The sequence below is a fragment of the Archocentrus centrarchus genome, unplaced genomic scaffold (assembly GCF_007364275.1).
Source record: "Archocentrus centrarchus isolate MPI-CPG fArcCen1 unplaced genomic scaffold, fArcCen1 scaffold_44_ctg1, whole genome shotgun sequence".
Classification (NCBI taxonomy): domain Eukaryota; kingdom Metazoa; phylum Chordata; class Actinopteri; order Cichliformes; family Cichlidae; genus Archocentrus; species Archocentrus centrarchus.
In genome coordinates, this window is record NW_022060270.1 from 2,443,241 (window position 1) to 2,470,031 (window position 26,791).

The 26,791-nt window shown below is 41.9% G+C and overlaps 1 pseudogene; it reads right to left on the reverse strand.

Moving 5' to 3' along the window:
* Positions 1–269: 269 nt before the first annotated feature.
* Positions 270–26,791, reverse strand: part of LOC115777152 (ras-related GTP-binding protein D-like) — a 113,321-nt pseudogene continuing 86,799 nt past the window's right edge.

Below are 26,791 nucleotides of genomic sequence, written 5' to 3' on the forward strand. Positions count from 1 at the left end.
ATATATTACATAATTTAAGCATTTTTATTCACTGTGTGTGTCTGTGTATGTGTGTCAAGCTTGGAGTGAGTAAAAACCGTAAAAGATGTGTGATGTAAAAGTCTGAAGTTACAGTTTACGAACACACACAAAAAAAACTTAACAGGGACAGACCATCATAATATGTGTTTTATTGCAGTTAGCATATCACCAAACAGTAAAGGGCTACTGTCTTAAAGATTACTGCATAATTTAAAACCTTTGCAGTGAAAGTTATAGTCAATCCATGCTCATCAGCCTGTAGAAAATTTACACACACAACTTATGTAGCAACGCTGGATTTTAAAACCCGAACGAAATGTCAAAGTATAAGTGTCTATGAGGACTCATCTGAGGGCAGTACCATTGCTCTCTTTGTCTTTGTGGCTGCATATAGTGCAAACTGATGTTTTAAGAATCTATCAATCTCACACAAATGTGTAACAGAAATACAGGAGAGTCTTGAGAAACTCTTTTTTTCCTTTAGATAGGAAAATACACACCCTAATTCTTTAATTCTGTTTTGCTTAAGAAAGATTGGACATAGCAAGTAACTCTTGTTTTTGAATGGAAAAGTTGATTACAAGATTCCCTCTCTGTTTTACAATCACGTTTTAACAAATTCAGAAAGTAATGGTAGTTCTAACAGTCTAAAAACAGATATAGTTCAAAATACTCACTTAACCTTCATTCTTCATAGTCACTGGATTCATGCAGGAAAATCTCCAAAAAAAAAATTCTTTGCATGATTGAAAATAACACCAAAATTAAGCTACAGAACTAAATAATATTTATATACCTAATATTTACTACTATCATCGCCTTGATGACTGCCTTATCCTCCTCTAGGGTTGGTGGCTCTGTGTTGATGTTTAGGTCCTCTTCTGCTAGGGGTATCTCTGAAGCAGTTCTTCAACTCCTGTCTGAAGGTTTGCTTAATCTTATCTTCTTTCAACTTGCTATAGTTGAACTGCCTTCCTCTGTCCCGTCCTCTTTTATTCTTATGAACCTTGATGCTGATGCTGGAAGACTGTGGTCACTTGCTACATCTGCACCTCTGCAAACTGCAAACTCATACATCCTGCAGGGAACTTCTCCACTTTCCGTTGATAAGAATGTGGTCAGTCTTGTTCTCGGTTGCCCCATCTGGTGATGTCCATGTCATCTTGTGTTTGGTTTTGTGCTGGAACAATGTCCCACTGATCACCATCATTTTGTTGGTAAAAGTAACACAGCCATTGCACTTGTCTTCCCCAATTTTGATGATCAGGTCTGAATGTTCAGGTGACACCTTTTGGCCAAATACTGTTTCCAATGCTGACAAAATTAATCACACAAGAAATTTTGATGTTCCAATGCATATGGACTGGACATGTGCTGTGCATGCTTTCAGAGTCATTGAGCTTCATGGCATGGGCTTTCATGACCAAGCAGCTTCTGTAAATGTGATGCATAGGTGGCCCAGTGCTTCTGTCTATATCATGTATGTAAACTACATATGGAGTTCCAAAAATATATATATAAATAAATAAGAAGGGAAGATTGTCTAACCTGAATTGAGGAGAGTTGTGTGCACTTATGAATCAAAAGTGAAAAATTCAGTGTGAAATGTACATACAGTACACATAGAGGTTGGACATAAAACAGTTTTAATAACAGGGAAATACACTGGAATCATCTCATTTACTTACTTTTGCATTATAACTTTTAAAGCTGCTAGATGTAGAGGACTATTTAGTTTCAAAATCGGGATTTCAGATGAGTATAAGCAGCAACATTCAGAGGATGACTTACTCGTCCATTAAAAAAATACTCTATTGAGAGGAGATGCTGATTCCATTCTTTTGATTGTAACAAAAGAACCACTTAGTTTTTTTGGAAAACCCTTTGGCACTCTTTGTCTTTGGCTGAATGGAAGGTTTTAAATGTTGTATTGATGGAGAACTCTAATGCTGACTAGTGTGAACTGTTGAGATTTGTTCAACAGAATCAAATCAGAAGTAATGAAATTGCTTTGTGTCCACTGCTATCTTTTTTATCTCATCTGTAATGTGTTGTGTTTCTGATACAAAATGGGATATCACAGAATTGTCTATATACACTGTCTGTGAGGGCTCCTAGAAAATATTCTTTTGCTCAGTAAATATACTTAGCCATGTGAAAGACACTTTGGCTTAAATAGGGTGTTGAAGATTCACAGTAAGAAAACAATTAAAATAAAGCCTTGCTTGTTTCTCAAGGTGCAACTCTGGTACAGCTGGTTGGCAGATGTGTTTTCATTAGTTTTCAGTGGGCGGTGTTGAGCAGTCCAGTGGTCAGAGTCAGTTTACTCCACCTCCTTTGGTTGAGGAGTTTGCGATCCTGTTGAACCTTTATTCGAACATCAAAAACCTCTTGGATGGCTTTCTTGAAGCAGTGAAAGTTATAGTCAATGAGTCCTGTCAGAGAGAAGATTCAAATCTGTCAGAGTGTAATATTTTTGTACAAAAAAGCCATTAGTGAAAAATGGAGTAAACAGAAAGACCCATTTTAAATCTGTACAACATAAGCTGTGAAAACTATTCTTTTAAACATTGATACAGTCTTTGAAGAACTTTAACAAACTTTAAATATGAGGTTTCTTAGTGTTTCTTATAGTTATATTGTTTGAGTATGCTGTTTAGTTTCCCTTGTTGTTTTTTGTGTATGTTCCCTTTGTCAAGTTTTCAGTGTTAGGTCTGCGTCTGTTATGTTTAGTCAGTTCCTGTTTTATTTTGACAGTCTCGTGTTCCCTGTGTTTTGTATCTAGTTTTGCTTCCCCTTTGTCATTAGGTTCATTTGGTTCACCTGTTGTCCCCTGTTGCTTCCACTTGCCCTAATCCCCTTGTGTGTATTTAAGCCCTGAGTCTTCCTTTGTTCGTTGTCGCGTCGTCGTCATTGCTTTTCCCAGTGTTCCCCTCTTAAGCTGTGTGTTTTGTTTTTCGTGTTCTCCCAGGCTTCCGGTTTGTTTTGTGCCTTGGTTGAGATTTTGAGTTTTTTTGTATTTTTGTATTACTCGAGTTTTGGAAATAAAGCAGTCTTAGTTACATCTGCGTCTGTCCTGCATTTGGGTCCCTTCCCTCCGCACGCAGCCTCTCACCGTGACACATCATTAAAATCTTTACTGGGAAACAGCTGGAGATCCTTCATCAAGCACCTGATCAGCAAGTGATAAGGTGAAGAAAAGAGAACTTTCTAGCTGCTCCATCCACCGTGTTCACACGGCGAAAAACTGCAGTAAAGTTAAAAAAGTTAAAATATGCAGATAAACTGTTAATTTAAAAAGTATTTCTTATCCAATTACTCAATTAATCGATGGAATAATTGATAGAATACTTGATTACTAAAATAATCAATTTATGAAGCCCTAGCTCTCACTGTGATTTGATGGAGCGTCAAAGCCCTAGGAATGGTTTTGTAACCATTTCCAGATAGATAGATGTTAATGACTTTGTTTCATATCTGTTCTCGAGTTTCTTTAGATAATGACATGATGTGTTCCTTTTTGAGATTTTTTAACTTACTTCACTTTGTCAATCAGGTTCTAAGGGATTTCTTGATTCTACAGGTCTGGGAGTAATCAGGCCTGGGTGTGCCTAGTAAAACTGAAATCAGCTTTCAAAAAAAAAAAAAAAAAAAAAAGGGTTCACAATGAATTCATAATATAACCTTAATAAGTGAAACCATCATTTTAAAACTACATTTCTTTGACTAATATTAAAATTTGTTTGATAATCTGAAGTTAGTGTAAAAAAAATATGCAAAGAAAAAATAGAAATTACAAAGGGAGCAAATACTTTTTAATGGCACCATATATCATGTTTTCTGGGTGAAAGAGTAATGTTAAGATTTGGAAGTAGTTAAATTCCACTCTGGAGATGTGCAGATGGGGCTGCCTCTGGAGCAAATTTTTTTTTTGTGCATTTTTATACTCCCTTATCCTGCACTCAATTTAGCACTACTTTGCACAATAAAAATTACCCTAATGGGTAGCACTTTAAAATGTGACTAGAAGGGGGTACTGACCAATTGCCATTGTATATTGAGCTGAGAATAAGAACATGCTGCTAGTTAACTGTCTACTTCCATGACATTGATTTATTTTTAGCTGAAGAAAAGGCAGCATGGTAAAGAATTACAGCCATGTGGCTTTCTGACATGCTTATAAATGTACCAAATATTAATGAACTGACCTTTCCTATCAATGCTTTCCTTGCGGAGGAAGCAGACCATGGCAAGAAATCGGGTGACCTCTTTCAGGTATATGACTGTGGTGTTGTTCAGGTGAATGATGGCCATAGACTCCTTGTCATAGGGTAAACCAGCTTCACTGTTTGGCAGACTGAAGGAAAGAACACAGGAAAAACAGCTTAGCTGAACTTATTTTATTATATTTTACACAAAATAATAAGTCACAGGGTGAACTTTTACTAAGGGAGCATTTTCAGTTCAGCCCCCTGATACAGCTTCTTGTTTTGGACAAGAAGCTGTATCAGCTGTATTTGGAAGAAGGCACACTGTGGCTGCCATTCAGGTAAAAAGACTCCTGATTTTATAACTTTCAAAATGTATAGAGAAAGGTGGAGAGAGAAGACAAAGGAAGCTGTAGGAGCAGTTTAAAAGTCAGTGAATTTTAACAAGCAGAGAAGGATGAATTTGATAGAAAATACATGCTGCAAACTAAATATAATAAATTCCATCAATCCATTCTCTTATCCTGTTCAGGGTCATGGGGGGGGGGGGGGGGGGGGGTGTACACCTGTACAGGTCACCAGCCTGTTGCAGGGCCAACACAGAGAGACAGACAACCATTCACACCTATGGGCAATTTGGAGTGACCAGTTAACCTAACCATGGCTTTGGACTGTGGGAGGAAACCCATGCAGACATGGTGGAAAACATGTAAACTCCACATAATGAGAGGCCCGGGCCAAAGTGGAATCGAACCCAGGCCTTCTAGATGTTCCTCTAGCTGTGAGGTAGCAGTGCTAACCACCACGCCATCGTGCTGCCCTATAACATGCTCCACATGATGAATATCAGTTCTGTCTTACTGGAGTCAGGCTTTCAACTCCTTATGAACCACATGGAAGTTTTTATTTCACAGTATATACTGTACAAGCTCACCATGACATTAATTCTTAATATCAGAACATGCCAAAATGCCAAATAAATAATAAAGCTTGTCATGTCTTGAGTATATGGCCAGTACTGTGAAAGATACAAAATATGTGTGCTGTACAGTTTAATGAAAAATCTGCAATACAGAAGCAGCAGTGATTTAACCTGAATATAAAGTGCACTGTCTGGATTTACAAGAAATATAAATATGACAAGTGCAGTGTGCATTCTTATTGGTCAGTGTGTAACTTCCAGGCTGTATCCATTGAACAAAGTAGCTGTGTACTAGCATCAGAGCTGTTGCAAGCATTTGCAGAATGCATGGTCTCTTTTGTAACTGAAACAGTGCAGAGCAGCTGTTATCAGATGAACAGTCATTTCACTGAACAGTGATTCAAGCATTCACATATCTAATTTAAAATTCGAGGCCCACACTTATCTTGTCAGAATTTGATGGATATTGACTGAAGAAAAAGTGTTCATGGGAGAGTAGATGAAGTGTTTAGTTGATTGTTTCATTAGAGTACTTAAGGTTGTGAAACCTCCTAATAATACAAGATAATTTGGGGAAAAAGTAATGAATTTCATAAAACTGGCTACAAAGAACTGTAACGGTGTCTCTTGGAATTATTTTTACACGCATCAGGAACTAATCCACACTTCACAAGGACAAACAGACAGCACCAAGCTGAGCTCCTATTAATTATGAATTACTCTGATGTGTACCTGAGGCACTGCTACCAACAAACACACATAAAGCAGAAATATGATTAGGGAAACTATGCAACATATGCCAAACCAACTGAAAAAATATCTAATACTAATTCAATGTTTTATTATCACTGTATTAGCAGGCTATGAACAGCTGTATTGCTCTATAGTTTGGAGACTGCTAAAGCTAAACATTTACAGCTAATGTAAATTTTGTGAAATTTGAGATCATTGTATGTAAAGAGAACACATGTCACTGGCAACAGAGCTGACTTAGTTTGTTGACCAAAAATATTTAACACATAAGCTTGGCAAGCCCATAACAAGCTGTCATACTGGATGAGCTCCGTGTTTTTAATACCGAGTATTTCCTGGAAATGAACTGATGTTTAAGATAGAACACAATTCACAGGCTGTTGGCATCTATCTGTATGTAGGGCCAAATGTCCTATTTTTAGGTCTTAGTCACATATTCCCCAACACTGCTGTGATGGGTTTAAATAGTCACACTAATCACTTTAGGCCAAGTATGGCCTAGTTCAGTTACAACCCCAGCTATGACGCCAAGGGTAGGTGGAGCTCTCTCTCTCATGCAGACGCGCGCGCACACACACACACACACACACACACACACACACACACCTTTATTATCCCAGTCAACAAGCAGGTCAGAGAGTACACAGGGAGGAAGTTTTTCCATTGCTGTGTATAAAAGGGCTGCAAATTCTCATCTGTACATTTAAGACATTTTTAGACCCTGAAAATCAGCACCTCAGTTGTTTCTTCGTATTTTTTTCATTTCAGATCTTTTCTTGTGTACATTATAAAACTGGTCATGTGGCCAAGCGAATTTGCGCAGAATGAACTCCAATAGTGACTCAGATGTTGACCACAGAAAGAATAGAAAATAGTAAAGAGTGTATCAATACAAGAACAGTAAGCACATAAAGGCTTGCAATGCAATACTTGGAATTGATTTGCATCTCGAAGCTGTTTTTGTGACCCACAGCTGGTGATCAAAGGACCTTTTAATGCAAGTGAAAAAGGCCGTCCTTAGGGTGCCAAAATACCACCACTGCAAGCAACATGACCAACATTATCAGCAATGAAAATATTTTAAACATTTGATTCATTTATTCATTTTGGTACATTCTGGGGGATAAAAAGTGTGTTGCACTCTGCATCATTAAAAGGCTTGGACATCTACAGAACAGAGGGAGATGGCCACATTGGGTCATGTCAAAACATCTAGAGCCAGGCCAGTTCAGAAAAAGAATTGTGTTAAGAGATAAAAATAGGAACAACCAGTAGCAAAATAACAGGAGGAAAAATATATGGAGAAATCTTGGAACAGCTTATAATCTGAAGCACACCACTTCACATGTAAAAACAGAGGCAGTGTGATGCTAAGGTATATGTAGTTTTCATTGAAGAAGCACCCAGAACAATTATGATATATGATCTATACTTTCTTTTCAGATTCAACCAAGCATGTATTTCATTTGCTAAAAACAAAATGCAGAAAAAAGGCAGCAAGAGATCTGAGATTTAGGCAAATTCCACAAAATGGGGACTATATCACACTATTATAAGATAAACAGTAAGAGTGTCCAAACTTTTGACTGGTACTGTAGATTAAGAAACAGTGTTTTTTTTTTAATTAAATCTTTTCATGTCTGGCAATGTTTGCAAGCAGAATCATGATCTAAATGCACTGTTGTGCCAAACATATTTGTTCTTCCAAGATGACCTCTATAGACTCTCTATTGGCTTTTCTTGTTGATGTTTGTGTTTTTATTTTATTTATTTATTTGTGTACATATACATGTTGTAGTAATTCCAGCTGACAGGCTGAGGATAAAAAAAGAGAGAAAGGGGAGAAGACAGAAAAAGGGGACAGAGCAACACTAAACTAACCAAAACAATTCAAATGCTGCAACTACAAAAGAAAGAAAAAAAGACAACATACCAAAAAACAAAACAAGCAATACCTGGAAAAATAACTATGCAGAAGAGGCACAACAAAATGAAGCATGGTTGTATAAGAACAACAATTTCGTTATGCTGTGATTGCGTTAGTGTCTGTGTCTATGTCACAAAATGCACTTACCAACGAGGGCGGAAAGCTGCTGCTCCGCCCACAAGGAGCCAGAGGCAGGCAGAGGGACCCAGGAAGTCCGAGCCATGCGCAGCCCATCAAGAGCCACGAAAAACCATGGCCGCACATTCCAGCGACAACCGCATACCCACCCCAGCAGAGGGGAGAGGGAGGTCCCAGACAGAGCCCCCCCCAACCGAGGAACAAGGGCCCCAGGGAATCCGAGGCAACAGGAAACTAATACATACATGTGCATACATATACACACACATCCCTACCTACACTCATTCACCCACCCAAATACACCCACAAAGACTGTGACAAATACACAAAGATACACATTCATCCACATCTACCCACCCTCTGAAGCTGGGGCAAGTAGAAAATCTGTACAGGCAAAGAGAGTCAGAGGCAAGAGCTTAACTTTGCTGCTTTAGAGGCCTCATATTTGGTGGCTAATCATGTCACAAAGGCAAAGATGCTTTTTGACATCAGGGAAGAATTGATTCTTTCAGCTGTACAGGACAACTGTTTGGAATTAGCAAATTTTGACACATTCCTCTTTCAGATAAGACAGTTAAGGTGGGGGAGTTGAAAACAAGGCGATTTTATTCATATTATATATGATATTATTTCATCAATCAAGATGACTTGCAGGAGGACCTATTATGCTTTAATTCTCCCAACAGGAAAGGGAATATTTTTTTTTTTTTTTTTTTTTTTTTTAAAGCCTGTCATGTCTGGTAGATCTTGCAAGCAGAACTGTGATCTGAATGCGTTGTTGTGCCAAACATATTTGCTATTTCAAGATGAGCTCTATAGGTTCTCAATAGGCTCTTCTTGTTGATGTTTTAACCCTTTATTTTATTTATCTGAGTTATTTTTCCACATACTATGTAACAGCCAGAGCTGACAGGCTGAAGAAGAGGAAAATAAAGAGAAGAAAAAGGGAGAGAGAAAGGGAGCAAAAAAAAAAAGGGGAAAGAGCACAAGTCTATTAATCAGATACTTCATCACTTTAACATATAAAAAAATACTATCAATACTTGCAAAAATAAATTTGTGTGTGAAAAACAAAACTAACAAAGCATGTTACGCACACCAACAATTTTGTTGAGTTGTGATTGAGTGGGCGTTTGTGTCTGTGTCATGTTTGTGTCTGTGTCATGGAACGTACTTACCAATGAGGGCAAAACGCTGCAGCTCCACCCATCAGAAGCCAGAGGCAGGTACGGAAAGCCCCCGGAACCCCAGGCCACCAGCAGCCCACCAAGAGCCAGGAAGACCCCCGGCCACTCAGTCCAAAGACAACCGCACACCTACCCCAGCAGACGGGAGAGGGTGGTCTCAGACGGAGCCCCCCCAGTCGAGGAGCGAGGGCTCCAGGGAACCCAAGGCGATGAGAAGCCAGCCCCCCCCCAGCGGCCAGCCCCCTGCACTGGCCGGCGGCAGGGCTCCCGGGCCCACGGCACCCAAGGACCGCCCGACCCTCCACAGAGCCCCCCCCCACGCCGAAGAAGCCAACGCAGCCCCGCACCGCACCCCGAAGGGGGGCAGGCCAGCACCCACGCCAGAACACCCAGCCCCACCCAGGAACCCGAGGCACCCCCATCCCAGGGGGGTAGGGGGAGGAGGCAACCCGCAAGGAGCGGCCAGGAGGCAAGGCACAAGGCCCAGACCCAGGTCCAGCCATACATACAAACACACCCAGACACCCGTGTACACATTTATACACAGATACTCATACATGCCCATACATACTTACCCACACACAGATATGCCATACATACACATTCACTCACCCACCCATACTCACGGAGACGGTGACAAATACACAAAGACACACATTCATCCATAGCTACCCACCCATACTCACGGAGACGGTGACAAATACACAAACACACATTCATCCATAGCTACCCACCCTCTGAAGGCGGGCAAGTGGAAACCACCCCAGGGCCAACAGCGACCCCAGGACGCCACCAGCCCGGTCCCCAAGGAACCACCCGACCCCTACCCCGGGCGAGACGCAAGAAATCGGGGTGTAAGATGACCCATCCACCCCTCCTCCTCCCCAACTTGTAGGTCTATGTGTTAATGTTTGTGAGTGAATGAGTGTATAGGGTGCAGTTAAAATTGAGGGGACAGTTATGCCACAAGCGCCAACTGTTGGTCGTCAGTGCTTGCCCACACTGCCCCCCCAAAACCCTCCATGTCTAAAGTGCAAATAAAATTTGGAGACAGACAGTGACGAGGATCCGAGTGGGGCCACCTCAGCGGCCCATCTCATCAACCTCTGAGTAACATGCCTGCCCCAAAGGTCCTATGTGTATCAGGTTGTAAGTGTGTATGTGTTGTGAGTTATAATGACTAAAGTGCAATTAAAACGGAGAGGCAAGTGGTGGTGCAGCTCTCCACGTGGCCTCTCCATCCTACATCTGTGAGTGATGTGTATTCTGTGTGTGTGTGTGTGTGTGTTTTGTATGGGGAGGGGGAGGGGGGGGGGGGGCATATGACCAGGAAGAATCCTGGAAGAAGAGAGCCAGCTGTCCGCTGGCTCAATAGGCACCCCGACCTCCCACACCCCAGCACAGGGCAGGGGGAGGTGAGCTCGGGGCCGCGGTGACAGCATCCCGGAGCACTGCAGCACCCGAGGTTGGCGCCCTCGCCCCCACCGCAGAGGGCGGCCCGCTCCTCCTAGATGCCCATTCACTCAACAATAGACACAAACAGGCGACAGGACATACTGGCCTGGGCATGGAAATGCAGTGCCCAGTCCCCCCCAACCACCCCACCGCGGCCCCATCCCCCACCCCACCCCCCTGCAATGCAGGCACCCCAGGGCCCCAAAAGCGTAGACCGGACATCCCGACGTCAGGCCAACCCACCCCACCCGGCGGCGCGGCCGGGACAGCAGAGGCCCCCCCGCGCCAGGGGGGGCCCACCGGGAGCCGGCGCGGCCCCAGTGCCGGGGCCCCAGACCCCAGCCCCCAAGCCATACAGGGAAGACCAGCCAACCGACCGAGGGCCGGCACCACCCCCCCAAGCACCCCGCCCACACCCCAGGACCGAAGGCAGCACCATCCAAGCCCCCACCACCATCAACCAGGACAGGCACACAGACATCACCAGAAGGTCGCCCCAGGACCCCAGCCTCAGGAGGCTACCAGCTACCCAGGCCCCCGGAGTCCCCCCCCACCCCCCACAAAGCACATCAGAGCAGAGTCCGCAGCCACCACCCCACAAGTAATGGAGCTGAGCAGTGGGAACCAAAGAGAGTCAAATTCCTCCAATTTGTTTTTAGAAGAAGCAGACATTCTCTCTAAACTAACATGATCTACTAATAAATTTCTGTACTGAGTAATACATAGTTTATTTTTTGTCTTCCAGTTCATGAGGATCATCTTCTTAGCGATGCACAAGGCAGTAAGAACTATGTGTGATATATTTAACTCCATAATTAATTCACTGACATCACCTAAGATGCATAGTCTGGGGGGAAGTTGGGATACAGCTAAACCATGTGGATAGATCTTCACAAATCCTCTGCCAAAATCTCTGAACTGGTACACAAGACCACAGAGCGTGTAGATGATTATCCTCTGAATTGCTTGTACAGTGGGTGCATATGTTTGAGTGTGTAAGGCCCATTTGGAACATCCTTTGTCCAGTGTAGTATGTTCTATGGAGAATCTTATATTGTACAAGTTGTATTTGGGGTCTTTTAGTCATTTTGAAGATATTTAAACATATTTCTGTCCATAAATTTTGATCCAGGTTGACAGAAAGATCACGCTCCATTTTGTAATTGGGAGGGAAACTGAATCATCAGTTTTTATTAATAATTTATATAATTTTGATAACAATTTTGGGGTACAGAGGTTAAGAATTCTGTTACCCAAGTAGGCATTTCTAGATTCAATTGATTAAGGTTAAATCTTCCCTGTAGGACGGACTTAACTTGTTGATATTCCAGAAATCTACCGTTGCCAATTCTATATTTTGATATAAGTTCTTGGAACGTGATAAAATTTCCATCTTGGATAATATGTTCTAAGTTATTTATACCCTTATCACGCCATAACGGAAAATTCAGCATTTTCTTTTTCTGACAAATATCTGGATTGTTCCAAATGGGTGTTAGTTTACAGGGGATGAGTGAAGACTTAGTTATTTTTAAAAATTCCCACCAGGCTGTCAGAGAGGTATTTATACTAAGGACTTTATAGCAGTTATGATGTTTAATACTGGAACTAATGAAAGGTAAATCTGAGATTTTTATTTTTCCACAAAACGCCTGTTCTAGATCCAGCCATGGGTTGTCTAATGAATTGGATTTGATCCACTTTGAAATATACTGCAATCTACTGCTTAAGAAATAGTAATAAAAGTTTGGTAATTCTAGACCTCCGCTGTGTTTTGGCTTTTGTAAAGTTTTTAAGCTTATTCTTGACGGTTTGTTTTTCCATAAAAATTTTGAGATGTTTGAATCTAGTGACTTAAACCAAGGAAGAGTAGGTTTTAGGGATCAATGAAAATAGATAATTAATTTTGGTAAACCATCATTTTAATGGCAGCAACTCTCCCCATGAGTGATATAGGTAAACTGTTCCAACGTGTGAGATCATCCTCTATTGTTTTTAATAAGGGGATATGATTTAATCGTACCAAGTCTGAGAGCCTGGCGGAAAAATTTATGCCTAAATATCTAATATTTCCTGACTTTAGTGGGGTCCTAGAGGTTCTCTGGAAATTACAATTCAGAGGCAAAACTGTTGATTTACTCCAATTGATAGAGTAATCAGATATAGATGAGAACTTATCTATCAGTGTGATAGTCTTCAAAAGAGAGCCTTGTGAATTCCCAAGGAAAAGTAATACATCATCAGCATAAAGGCTAAGTTTATGGTCCATATTTCAGTTTGAATCCCTTTAATATTTACATTTTGACGGATTGCTGCTGCTAGCGGCTCAATGAAAATTACAAAAAGAGAGGGAGAGAGTGGGCAGCCCTGCCTAGTGCCCCTCTGCAGACTGAAACTTTGTGAAATGAGATCATTTGTCCTAACACGTGCATTCGGAGAGCTGTGTAGTGTTCTGATCCAGTTTAAAAAGGATGAACCGAATCCAAATTTTTGCAGAACTGCTAGTAAGAATTTCCAATTTACCAGATCAAATGCCTTCTCTGCATCTAAAGACACGATTGTCGTCTCTAATTGTTAATAGAACAATAGTCTATTATATTTATCAGTCGACGTGTATTATTGGCTGAGTGCCGACCCTTGATAAAGCCTGTTTGATCTGGATGTACAATAAATGGAGTAATACTTTCTAATCTTTTGGCAAGGGCTTTGCAAATTATTTTAAGATCTACATTAATGAGAGAGATTGGCCTGTAGCTGGATGGGAGTGTGGGGTCTTTGCCTGGTTTAAGAAGCAGGCTAATGTTAGCAGAGTTTAAGGTTGGAGATAAGATGTGGTCATTCTGAATCTGAGTTACCATTCTGAAAAAAATGGGAGCTAGCTCAGACCAAAATTCTTTATAAAACTCGGCTGGAAAACCATCTGGGCCTGGGGCTTTATTATTTGGGAGATGCTGTAGGGCTTCACTAAGTTCAGACAATGAAAGAGGTAAATCCAGAGCTGCAGCCTGGCTGTCATTTAGTTTTGGTAGATTTATATTATTAAGAAATTCTTCAATTTCAGTATCAGATGGGTTAATCTGTGGTGAATATAAGGCTTCATAGAAGTCTCTGAAAGAGTTATTTATTTGTTGTGGGTCATGAGTAATAATACCAGTCGAGTCTTTAATAGAAAAAATAGCTGTTTTTTCTTTATTCAGTTTTAATTGCTTGGCCAGGAATTTTCCAGATTTATTTCCATGCTCAAAGTTTTCCAAACGCAGCCTCTGCAACATAAATTGTGTCCTTTTATCAATTATTTCATTTAGCTCCAGTTTCAGTTTCCTCAGGCTGATAATTGTATGTTCTTGTGGTGAAGCGGCATAGGCAGTTTCTAAAGATTTAATTTTTTGTTCTAATTCTAACACAAGTGCTTTTTCTTTATTTTTCCTATGCGAGCAGTAAGATATTATTTTGCCCCGCATTACTGCCTTTCCTGCTTCCCAAAGAACACATGGTGATATTCCTGGAATATCATTATATTCTAAGTATGCTGACCATTCCTTTTTGAAATAATTAATAAAATCTTCTTCTTTAAGTAATGATGTATTAAATCTCCAGTTCCTGATTGGTGGGGTGACTCTTTTCTGTGTCAGAGACATAGACACCGGTGCATGATCGCTAATAGTGATAGGGTGAATCTGAGTGTCTGTGATATCCATCATTATGGAGCTGCTAACTAAAAAGTAATCTAAGCGGGAATGAGATTTGTGTACTGGTGAGAAAAAACTATAATCTCTCAAAGTAGGGTGATGTGAACGCCAAGCATCGCAAAGTCCAAAATCCTTCATGTACTGTTTAAGAATGTCTGCAGACTGCCAGTTCCTCTGACTCACTGCTGTACTGAGCCTGTCAATATCTGCATTAAGTACCAGGTTGAAGTCTCCTCCTATTACAAGTGTGGTGTCAGAGTGATCTGAGAGTGAAGTGAACAAAGCATGAAAGAAGGAGGGGTCATCAACATTTGGCCCATATATACTAGCAATACATAAATCTGTATTCTGTATAGATAAATTAAGTATTATAAATCTACCTTCAGGGTCTATTGTACTGTTGCTAATGTTAAAGTTTATCTTCTTGTTAATCAATATAGCTACACCTCTTTGTTTGGAGTTATAGCAGGCTGAGTACGTGTGAGGGAACTGTGGAGAGGAAAGAGTGAGCACAGATGTTTTGGACACATGTGTCTCCTGTAGAAAAACAACATCTGCTTTTAAGTCTTTTAACCGATTAAAAATTTTTAGTCTCTTTTCCCTCGAACCAGCCCCGTGCACATTCCATGAGACAAATCTGAGTGTGCTCATATTTAAACTAACTGATGGACTGTTGTGTGCTCACTAAGGATGTGTGTGTGTGTACATATGTTCTGTATGTTGGCGTGTGCCCTTTATATTGATGTGTGCGTGTGTATGTGCGCTGTATGTTGGTGTGTGTGCATCTGCGCTGTATGTTAGTGTAGTAAACTGTAGCATTGTAAGTGACGTAAACATATTGCTGAGTGCAGAAAGAAAAAAGACGTGTAAAAAGTGACCTAAGTGACATAAGAATGAAATTAGATGAGGGGAAAACAAAACAGAACAAACAAACAAACAAACGATCACGGTACTGTGCTGACTCGTCGGCGTTAATGGTACTACTTAGACAGATTTAGACTATTTAATGGTACTGTTTAGATAGTTGAAAAAAAACTCAGAAAAGAACGTTAATATGGACACAGATCACCTGATCGATCAGCAGAGCCATGGCGTGGTGTTTTTGTCTCGGTAAAGCTGTCCGTTTACATACAGTTTGTCCACGGCGATGACAGCCCGGGAGCCTCCCTGCATGAACTTCTTCCGGATGGGGAATAGAGCCTTGCGTCGCTCCAGAATCTCCTTTGGAAACTGGTCGTTGACGCTGAAGTCCGTCCCTCTCAGCTCCCGGCCGCGGCTCTTCACCAGCTCTTTTTCTTTGAAGTGTTCGAATTTGGCCACGATCGGTCTGGGTCTGCGTGCTCCGGGTCGCTTCCCTCCCAGGCGGTGGACTCTATGGAAGGCGATGGTCTTCACGGCGTCCTCCGGGAGCTTCAGGTGAGTTTGGATAAATTCCTTCACTGTAGCCTCCGGGTCCTCCTCTGCCTTCTCCGCGATACCTGAAAACACAAGATTTTCTCTCATGCTGCGGGCCTGAAGCTCGATAATCGATTCTTTAATTTTCTTATTTTCTTCTGAGAGCCGGGTCGTTTCCTCGGTGAGGGAATTCACCGACTCTCTGAGGACAAGCGTTTTCAGCAGCCAGTGTTTCCACCTGATGCTGGCTGAACTCGACTGACTCCCGCAGGGCCTGAAACTCCTTGTGAAGGATTTCAACCAGGGCCAAGCGGGCGTCAAAGCTGGACAATTTGTTATTAATGGACTCCAGAATGTCCACAATATTGGTGGTGGGTGGCGAAGTTGCCTCTGGGGAATCTTCTGGGCGGCTTCTTTTTGTGGACGGCGTTGCTTTGCTGGTGGAGGGAGTCGGCGTCTTGTCTGTTTTCCCCATGACGACTCGCTCAAAACACCCGTCGATGTACCGCAGCAAACTATCCAGGTCCTCTTCACCGTCCTCCAGATTGTTGAAAATAATTTAAGTTAGGCTAAGAAACTACCTATATTTTTTGGTTTTAAGCCTGTCTAGTTATAATTGGCGAAAAAAAAAAAAAAAGGCTAATCACGCAAATGTTTGCTGATAGAGTCACGCCGCCATTAACGATACTGCCGAGATTCACAAAGTCTCGCGTGACTACAGCATAGTCTCCTACAGTCTCCTACCTACCCCTACCTAGGAAAGGGAATATTTAAGGCCTTGGATAAATACATGTACAGTAAACTCAGCTGGGACTACTGTGTAGGTGTGTGCAATGGTGCGGCAGCAATAACTGCCCATCTGTCTGGCTTCATGACTCACATGAAGCACATTGCACCAAACTGTGATTCCATTTGTTTTTTCATTCATCATGAAGTACTGGCATGTAAGAGACTGTTGCCAGAGTTCAACCAGGTGGTGAATGATATTGCTGAAAGAATCAATTTTGTCAAAACAGGTGCACCAAATACACATTTTTCTGAACAACTTTGTGACAACATGGAAGTATAACACAAGTGACTCTTGCTACATATGGAAGTCACTGGCAGCTCATGCAATTGAGCTCTGCCAGCCACTGTCAGTGTTTCTCTCTGAGAAACGCACTCAAATGGCTGACCGCTTCATAGACCATGAATGGGCGGCAAAATTGTCACACTTCTGTGACATATTTGCAGACTGCTAACAATCTAAGCTCAAGTTAACAAAACATGCGTTATTCCTTTATTTCCAAAACATTAACCGAATTATATCTCCCACCAATACAACAGAAAAAAACTACTGGAGTTAAACTGATGGAGAACTGAAGGCTTTATTCACATCTCAGTCTAGCCCATCCTTCTGGATTAAAGCTAATGGAGAACACCCACAGCAATCACATTGAAGACACATCCCATTCCCATCCACATACTTGTGTGAGGCTGACAAGCTGCACTCTACTGACATGTAGCATTGAGTTTTTACACACTGTAACATGACAGTAGTAGTACATTAATAGCAGGCCTGTAGTCAGTGGCGCAAAAGGGGGTATGCAGTATATGCAATGCATAGGGGCGCCGCACAAGAGGGGGCGCCAAAACGATGTGGGAAAATATTTCTCTAGTTGCATTTTCTGTATTTAACAGCTGTGCATATGACATGATCAATAACAGATGTGCGGCGCTGATTAGGAGCCCCTGCGCTCCTTCACCTCCCCTCCTCCTGTCCCCGTTTAAAGACAGTCGGTAAGTTATGTCATAGAAGTCTCGTATTTTATAAGTCCACGAATAAGTGATCTGCACACATGAACACAGTAATGTTGAGAGGATGCAGATGGTCTGTGTGGTTTTACTCCTGTGCAGTAAAACCACACAGACCACCCACATCCTCTCAACATTTACTGTGTTCATGTGTGCAGATCAGCTGCTATTTTTTCTTACAATCAGCTGTAGCCACCAGACCGATCACTATAACCACAGCCTGGTGATAATCACACTATTGTGGTTTGTGCGATTGTTTGGTGCCGTTTCCTTCACTTTCTATGAACTGACAGATTTCCTCAGGCAGATAATCACACCTGTGTAATAAGGCACGTCACCAAACTCAGAAGCTATTTACTCCAGAAAAGACTGAAACTGCTGTGATTTAAACCTCTTATAAAGTTCCCTGTCTGTGTTTCGGTGTTTATGACGCGTTCTGTCTTCAGGACTTTGCTGCGCACCGTTTCCTGCTGTGTGACGCAGTGATGCACTGTCAGCTCACCTGTGCAGGTCTCCCTCTTCATCTTTTCCCATATCTGTCCCACCAATCCGCTCTTTTCCCCGCATCGCGAGTGAGGAAAAGAGACAGATGGTTTACCTCCAATGTCAGCGTTCAGGTCTTTTGCCTCCCACCTGATTGGGAAATCCCTGTTTTCCACTTTTCGTTTGGTCATTTTTGGGGAGTCAGGCAGCTTAAATGTCACCAAAGTGCTGACCGATGTTTTTTATCCGCTGATACGGAAAACGGGATAGCACAGTTCTTGCCGGCTGCCGGCAGCTGTTGCAGTGCATTGTGGGATTAGTAGTGTAAGTGGTGGAAGCACATTTATCTGCGGGCCAAGCTATATGAAATCATCTTGCTGGCCGTTAAAATTAGATCGTGGGCTGGAAGTGGCCCGCAAGCCTCGAGTCTGACACATTTGACATAGAGAAAAACTGCAGTACGGAACTTAAAATGTGTAGATGAATTGTTCGTGCGAAAAATTATTTCTTATCTGATTACTTGATTAATTGATGGAATAATCAAAACAATACTCGATTAATAAAATAGTTGCAGCCCTACTTGTATTCAGAAAGCCATAGTCAAACATTAGTTTTCAGCATCAGTGGAGCTGTGAAAGGCCTTCAAGAGAAATGACATGCACCTCGAGAAATGTAACTACAGGTTCACAAAGACTGTGATTAGGCTTTAGATGTGCTTTCTGGTTACATGTGTAGGCCCCGTCACTCAGCTACAAGCAGGAGCAACTTTTAGTGGTAGCATTAGCTTGCTAATTAGCATTGGGGGGGGGGGTCCAAAAATGTGTCCGCATACACCTCAGAAAGTATATAGCTGCGCCCCTACTTGTAGTGCCACTTCCCCTCTCTCTCCCATCACCAGTCCATTAAAATCTACTGTCCGGTCATTGTGATGGAAAAGGTTGGGAACCCCTCCCTTACACCTTCATGATAGTGGAGAGATCACTATGTTGGTGTTGCAACAAACCCAATTCCCCTTTATAATGCTAACTGAACCCTGGCCTCCAGAATTACACATATTTAGATTAGGACTCAGCTCCAGCTGGGGTGCTTTTTAAAGTGAAAATATAGAGCATATCCTTTCTAAACTACAAGGGATTCAGGACTACAGACTGCCTTTCAGGGTTACTTTGGCACATCAAGGTCTATAATACTGTTTTATCCAGTCTGTTAATCCCCTCTGTTCATGAGACAAAGAGTTACTCTGAAATTCTCTCTTTGACAAGGGCAGCAATTTTACTTTGACAAGAAATCGAATTCTTTAGAGTTCAGCACGTCTGAGCTGCCAAATAGAATAACCCATCGTGCAACATACTGTGAAACCTGTTGTTATTTTCTTGATTATGAGCAGTTGTCCATACATCTTAGCTTAAATAAATTAATTCTCATTCAAGTTAATTTATTTACAGTACCAGTGAATAGTTTGGAAGTGTGTCCAAACCTTTCACTGTATGTATGTTAGTTTAAACAGAGCAATTCTTTTCTAGTATATATATATGGTCATGCCCATGAGGCACACACTTACAAAGGTCAGTTTACCTGTTTCAAATGAGGGATTTAATGATACCATGATTTCTTTATGATTTACAGTGGTGCAATAATTTCACTACAAATTAGTTAATGATATGTTTTAAAGTATTAACTTCTTAGCTTCCTCAACCATGTATCCATGGAAAGGTGTGATCTCACATTTGATCTCGGGAAATCATCTTCCTTATGAATTTACCTTACTTCAGCCTGGATTGTGGCTCTGATGCTTTATAATCCTTACCCTCCCTCTTGTTACTGCTCACAGAGGATCAAGGTGCTGAAATTCAAGTGGAGCTTATTGTGCACTGAGTAGAGCTGTCATTTCTTGAAATCAATGGCATCTAGCTCCACTTGCTGCAAGCCTACTATTCCAACCAAAATGATTATCGTGACTATTTTGATCAACATTAAGATCACAATTATTTGTTAAAATTGCATCAAAAAGAGCCAGTGTTCGGGTATCTGACTAGGATGCCTCTTGGGTGCCTTTTGGGTGAGATATTCCGGGCATGTTCTACCAGGAGGAGGCCCCGGGGTAGACCCAGGACATATGAGAGAGAGAATATCTCTCGGCTGGCCTGGGAACACCTTGGGGGCCCCCTGGACGAGCTGGGGAGATTGATTGATTGATTGATTAATTGATTGATTGATTTTAGTGACAGAAATGTTTTTATAGCACTGACTAAGCACTTATATTTTCACATCTGTACAAATCTTTGTATCAAATTAAAATTGGTTAATTAATTACATTCAGCACCAAATCCTAACAAACTTAAATCAATTGTGCTATATTCCTGTTAAATAAAATTGTTTTGTGGACAAATAAGGTGGTTATTAATCTGGAATTAGTGCATTTCTTAGTAGCAAAACATAAATTGTTTCACTTCATTCATTAAATCTGCTTTATGATGTAACTAAAACTTGTGGCAAGTGTTAAAGAGATTGAGACCCCAAAGGTCTTAAACTCCTGGGACAGTCTAAATAAAGGGCTTAATATCCCACCTGGCAATAATTGTTAAAGAATTGAGTTAAAAAATAAATACATATGTGAATATGCTCATGGTAAATCATGTTGAAATAAACTCGTAGGTTAACTGAACAAAGAAAAAGTAGCCAAATTAAGTGAAAGTGATCATTCTGTAATGGAAAAAAACGTGATGATTAAACTGCGATAAGAGAATAAGGCCTAACAGCCAGCCTTCTTATGGGTTAGACTAATATGGAGTGCTATACCAGGATACTCTTGTTTGCTTTTGCTAAATGAATCATGCATCATTCTAATCTAATACAACTGTAATCAAGAAAAAGTAATCAATATAATGAATGAGAAAGTATAAAGTTAAGAATATGAGCTGCAATGATCTGTGTGTCTGAGATGAGAAATGCAGAGGAGGCTTTTTTTTTGTGGATTACTTTAAGCACCTGTTGAAAAATTATTTTGGAATATTATTTCCTTTATTTGCATTGCTCCAAGCACAGCCCATGTTAGATCTTATCCAACTGGAGCTGGAGCATATGGTACTGGATTACTGCTTTCCCAATTGGAATATTCCAGACCCGGCCAGAAGGGAAGTATGCCATTGGCCCTTGTGTAACCACTCTTCATTCATCTTAAGATCGGTATTAAAGAAAAAGAGATAACCACTTGAAGAGATATACCAGGGTCATAGAAAACAAACTGAACCATCCAATATATACTCTCAGTAGCTAGGGAACAATATGAGAAAGCACCCCCACCAAGGCTAGAGATGGAGCAATACTGAAAGAGGAGATGGGTAAAGGATGCAATACACAGCAAAAAATGCTCAGTGGCTAATGGATCTAAAAACAACCACAGCAAACTCCCTGAACATGCTAAAGTAACCGTCACATTGGTAGACATCCAGCAAAGAGTCTCAAATATGACGAGTTGGAAAGCACAAGGCCCTGACATGATTCACACTTACCTAAAAAAGAACCACCTCAGACAGATCAATAACACTGGCTACGGATACTGACTACAGAATGGGGCAAACATCAGTCACCTGCTGTACATGGATGACATCAAGCTGTATGCCAGGAGTGAAAGACATATCGATTCACTGATCCACAGGCAATCAACACCTATGCCATGCCAGTCATCAGATACCCTGCTGGGATAATAAGCTGGCTAAAGGAGGAAATAAAAGCCACTGACATCAAGACAAAAATGCAGAAGAAAGGAGGCTGGGGACTAGTGAGTGTCAGAACCACTATCCTAGATGAAACAACAAAGATCCACTAATACATCAGGAAGATGGCCACTAAGATTTATGTGTTTAGTGAGTAACACAGGCAGCAGAAGCCCAAGAAAGAAGAGGAGAAAGATAAGTAATCATGGAAAAACAGGGCACTAAACGGGATATACCACCAGCATATAGAAATGGACTGGTTCTTATATACTGTTTTTCTACTCTAATTTGAGCACTCAACATGCCTCATTCATACAAGCACTTCTTTCTATGTCTAAATGATTTCTAATATTCACACACATTCATACTCCAGCAGTTGCATCAAAGGGCAGCTTGGGGTTTAGTGTCTTACCCAAGGATACTTGATGCAGACTGGAGATGCCAGGGATTGAACCACCAACCTTCCAATTACTAGGTGACCTGCTCTACCTCCTGAGCTACAGCCACCCCAAAAAGTGGCTGACATTAAAAAAAAAAAATCCTACCAATGGCTGGAAAAAAGCTGAGCTGAAAGAAAGTACAGAGGCACTAATCGTAGCAGCACAGGAACAAACTCTAAACACAAGGCACACCAGACAAGACTCCAGGTGAAGGTGCAAGATGCTAGCAGGCAGGGCATACATGGAACGCCATAACCAAGTGGCTGGCATAGTGTACAGGAACGTCTGGGGTCTTGCCTGGTGTGATAGACCCCAGCCTCTATCAATCTTGTGCTTAGAGCTTGTTTCTGTGCTGCCATGATTAGTGCTGTCTGTCAGTCCAACTTTGTCCAGCCATTGGCAGGATTTTTCTATTTCAGCCACTTCTTCTATCTGCTGGTGGTACATGCCGTGCAGAGGCCTGTCCTTCCATGATGGTTCCTGCTCTTGCTCCTCTTTTTCCTCGGGTTTCTGCTGCCTGAGGTACTCATGCATCTTCGTTGTTTTGTCTAGGATAGTGGTTCTGACTCTCACTGGTCCTCGGACACCTTCCTTCCGCTTAGCGTACAGTCTCAGGGTGCTGGATTTTGGGGTGAAACCCTCCATTCATGGTAAGGAGCTTTCTTGTCTTGACAGCAGTGTCTTCTATGGCCTGCTTTGACCAGCTTATTATCCCAGCAAGGTATCTGACAACTGGCAGGGCGTAGGTGTTGGTAGCCTGGATCTTGTTCTTCCCATTCAGCTGACTGCTTACGACTTGGAACTGGCATTCTGGTGTTGTGTGTTGCATCCTTCTCCCATGTGCTGTTTCAGTATTGCTCCATCTCCAGCCTTGGTGGGGGTGCTATTCTCATATTGTTCTCCTGCCACTGATAGTACAGTAATCCCTCACTTATCGCGGGTGTTGCGTTCCAGGACCACCTGCGATAAGTGAAAATCCGCGAAGTAGGGACGCTATATTTATTTGAATACTTATACATTATTTTAGTAGTTATACACTATTTCAAGTTTTTATAAAACCTCCCCACACACTTATACACCAAATATATACATTACTTTCTTCCTGCTCTTGATGGAGATGGTCGCGTTCTACCTCTCTCCCTGCCCTCCCCATCTCTCCACTTGCTGTGAGAGCGTCTCTCACACACTGTCCGAATAAGAATAAGATTGAGAGCAACAGGGATCTGGTAAACTGGGCCTTCACCACCATTGATCGAATTTTTTCCACTATGAGATCGGGGAAAGGGGAGCCTGCGTGTCCGAGTGGAACAGACCTGGTTGGATACGTCATCGATTCTTGGAGCTCGTGGAGACCTGTGTGCTTCTCGGCCCTCGAGGTTGAAGACGTGGAAGACGCCTACATATTCGGCCATTTGGTAGTGGTATCTTTTCTGTTTGGGCTCGGAGGATACCTGATTTACCGGGAAATCAAGAAAATCTGGGCAGCAGTTCGACATCTGCAGAGGCTGCCGACCCAGGTGGACGGGCTGTCCAGGGCCGTACAAACTCAGACTCAAAGCCTGGTGGACCTGAGCCGTAGGGTTGGTGAGTAGAACGTGCTCGCAGGCGAGAGGGGTTCGATCTGGAGATAAGGTTCAGTTCTGCACAGTGAGGACGGTAACTAATGAATTTGGAATATTGGATTAGTGAATGGTTCCCAGTGAGACTGAAGGCTGTTGGAAAAAAAACAAGCAGCCTGTTCCAAAACAACATCTGCATTATCAGGAATTCGGCTCCCTAGCCGGCCTTGGGCTGGCAATCATATCTCTCCAGGCCTATGTGTGATGGTCGCTCTCCCCCTCAGCCCTCTCTGTGATTTGTGAAGCTGGATCTGGTGTACCACGGCCGCTGATGAATTTCCATCACTATCGGCAAACTGTTTTGGCTAGGAGCTGGCATCTGGCTCCACAATGCCCCCACCCTCTCGTCTCCGTCTGCATCCCCTCCTGACCTGACCTTACCCACCATATTGCTATCCTGGCTTTAAATGTGCAAATATGCTTTTGCTGAGGTGTTTTTTGGAACCTCGTACAGTGTTTATAATGAATACAGTACGAGATGATTTTTTTGAACCTAACTATCCCAGTGTATCTCTTTCTGTTCTTCTGCTAAAGGTAGCGCTGCAAGTCAGCTGCATGACCTCAGGACACCTGTCCCCCCTGTTTGCTTCTGTTTTTTGTATTTCTTGGATGAGTGTTCTGGAACACAAATTTCATTATATGTTTTCATTATATGTTTACATATATATGACAATAAAGAAATCTTGAAACCTTACTGTAAAACACGTACTACGCATGTGAAGAAGGAGTACCTCAAAAACCCGCGAAACAGCGAAAATACCGCAATAAATATTTTACACTAATATTAATTGAAAACCTGCGAAACAGCGAGTCCGCGAAACAGCGAGTCCGCGAAACAGCGAACCGCAAAGTAGAGAGGGATTACTGTATACCTTGGATGGTTCAGTGGAGAACATCTGGTTTATTCTCCTGGCTTCTATCTCTCTGGTATACCTCTTTAGATGGTTAGCCAAGGCTGTGAGTCTTTGCTTGACAGTCTCTAAGTCCTCAGGTATGGACAGCCTGTTGTACTTCATAGGCACCCCTTTCTTTATTACACCTTCCCTCTGTGCTGCCATGATCTTAGCCTCTAGTTGCCGTTTCCATAGAGGCTACTGCTTCTTGTGAGTGTTCATCTTGTAGCCACGCATCTCAAGGATCACTGCTGCTGTAGCAAAGATCAACTGATTGGTTTCTTTGATGGCCGAATAAGGAATCGCCTGTAGTGCTGCATTCACATCTTCTAGTAGACTTTCAGAGGCTACTTCACATAGTCTTGGTAGTCGGCTTCCAGACGTCCAGGTTTCCATCTTAGCCATGATCTTATCTTTCAGGTCAGCTGCTCTGGTATTCGGCGTACTAGTTATTATTATTGGGGCTTGATACCCAATCTCGGAGTGTGAAGATGATATCTCCCCCCTGACCTGTAATACTGGCTCCCCCTTGCCCAAGCATTTGTGTTCTGCCTCATTAATTTCTAGTTGCAACAGCAGTTGCTTATTTCGTATGTTGGAACACTGAGCTATGAGTTGTGTATATACCCCCCTCCCTTTATTTTTTTTTAACTGATTAATTTTTTGTTATGCCATGACTAGAGATTGATGTCCTTTCAATTTTCTGCAGTTGAATTTATGTTTAGGGCCACTGTATGAGTAACTGTAACTGTCCTGATAGCTACAAAGTAACATGTCTGTTGGTAGCAAAGTTTGTTCAGAAGCTCTACTGACTTACCCATAGATGCAGGAGATGTCAATGACCACGTCAATCATATCACAACACAGTTCATAAGTCTGCATATCTACTGGACTGCTGTCTGTAGCGATGTAAATCTTGCTAACCACGTCAAACAAGAAGGCCTTTTCAATACCTGAGTTCTGAAATCAGAGGCAGAGAAACAGAAGAGGAGCAGGAGCTATTAGTGAGCTAACACAAATCATTGAAAAGAAGAAAATTTAAATTAAGACAGCATTAAACAAATAAGATCATTTCATCTGATCATCTTACAAGCTTTATTGTTTGACCTACTAGTTGCTGGAATGCATCTATATTACTCACAAGATTGTACTGAATTGAATTATATAGTAACCTAACCCATGAGATAATTCCTGCTTCAAAGCTTAAACCACATATAGACAGGCAGTCTAGGTCATCCAAGAATTGTTACTTTAACAGTTACAGGTACTCAAACGCTAAGGATTTTCATATTTTTTTGTGATGCACTTTTCATAATCAGCAGTGTGGCAGGCAAGATATGGACTCAAGTGCAAGACTCCAGAGGCGAAGTGTAAATTCTGATCATGCAGATTTATTGCTGGTGTACAGAAACATGGTGAGCTTTTACAACAGCAAATAATCCATCTGGTAGTGATGAGAGTGTGAAACTGAAGTTACGATACATGCTTCAAACCCTGGGCTTACAACTCCAGAGAACTGCTGCTTCGAAGATTGCATCAGGATGAAAAAAAAATTACGTGACATATGACGTCCGAACAGGGGCGCAGCTATATACTTTCTGAGGTGTATGCGGACACATTTTGGATGCCCCCCCCTCCCCCAATGCTAATTAGCAAGCTAATGCTAACCACTAAAAGTTGCTCCTGCTTGTTAACTGAGTGACGGGGCCTACACATGTAACCAGAAAGCACATCTAAAGCCTAATCACAGTCTTTGTGAACCTGTAGTTACATTTCTCGAGGTGCATGTCATTTCTCTTGAAGGCCTTTCACAGCTCCACTGGTGCTGAAAACTAATGTTTGACTATGGCTTTCTGAATACAAGTAGGGCTGCAACTATTTTATTAATCGAGTATTGTTTTGATTATTCCATCAATTAATCAAGTAATCAGATAAGAAATAATTTTTCGTACTAACAATTGATCTACACATTTTAAGTTCCGTACTGCAGTTTTTCTCTATGTCAAATGTGTCAGACTCGAGGCTTGCGGGCCACTTCCGGCCCACGATCTAATTTTATACTGCCAGCAAGATGATTTCATATAGCTTGGCCCACGGATAAATGTGCTTCCACCACTTACACTACAAATCCCACAATGCACTGCAACAGCT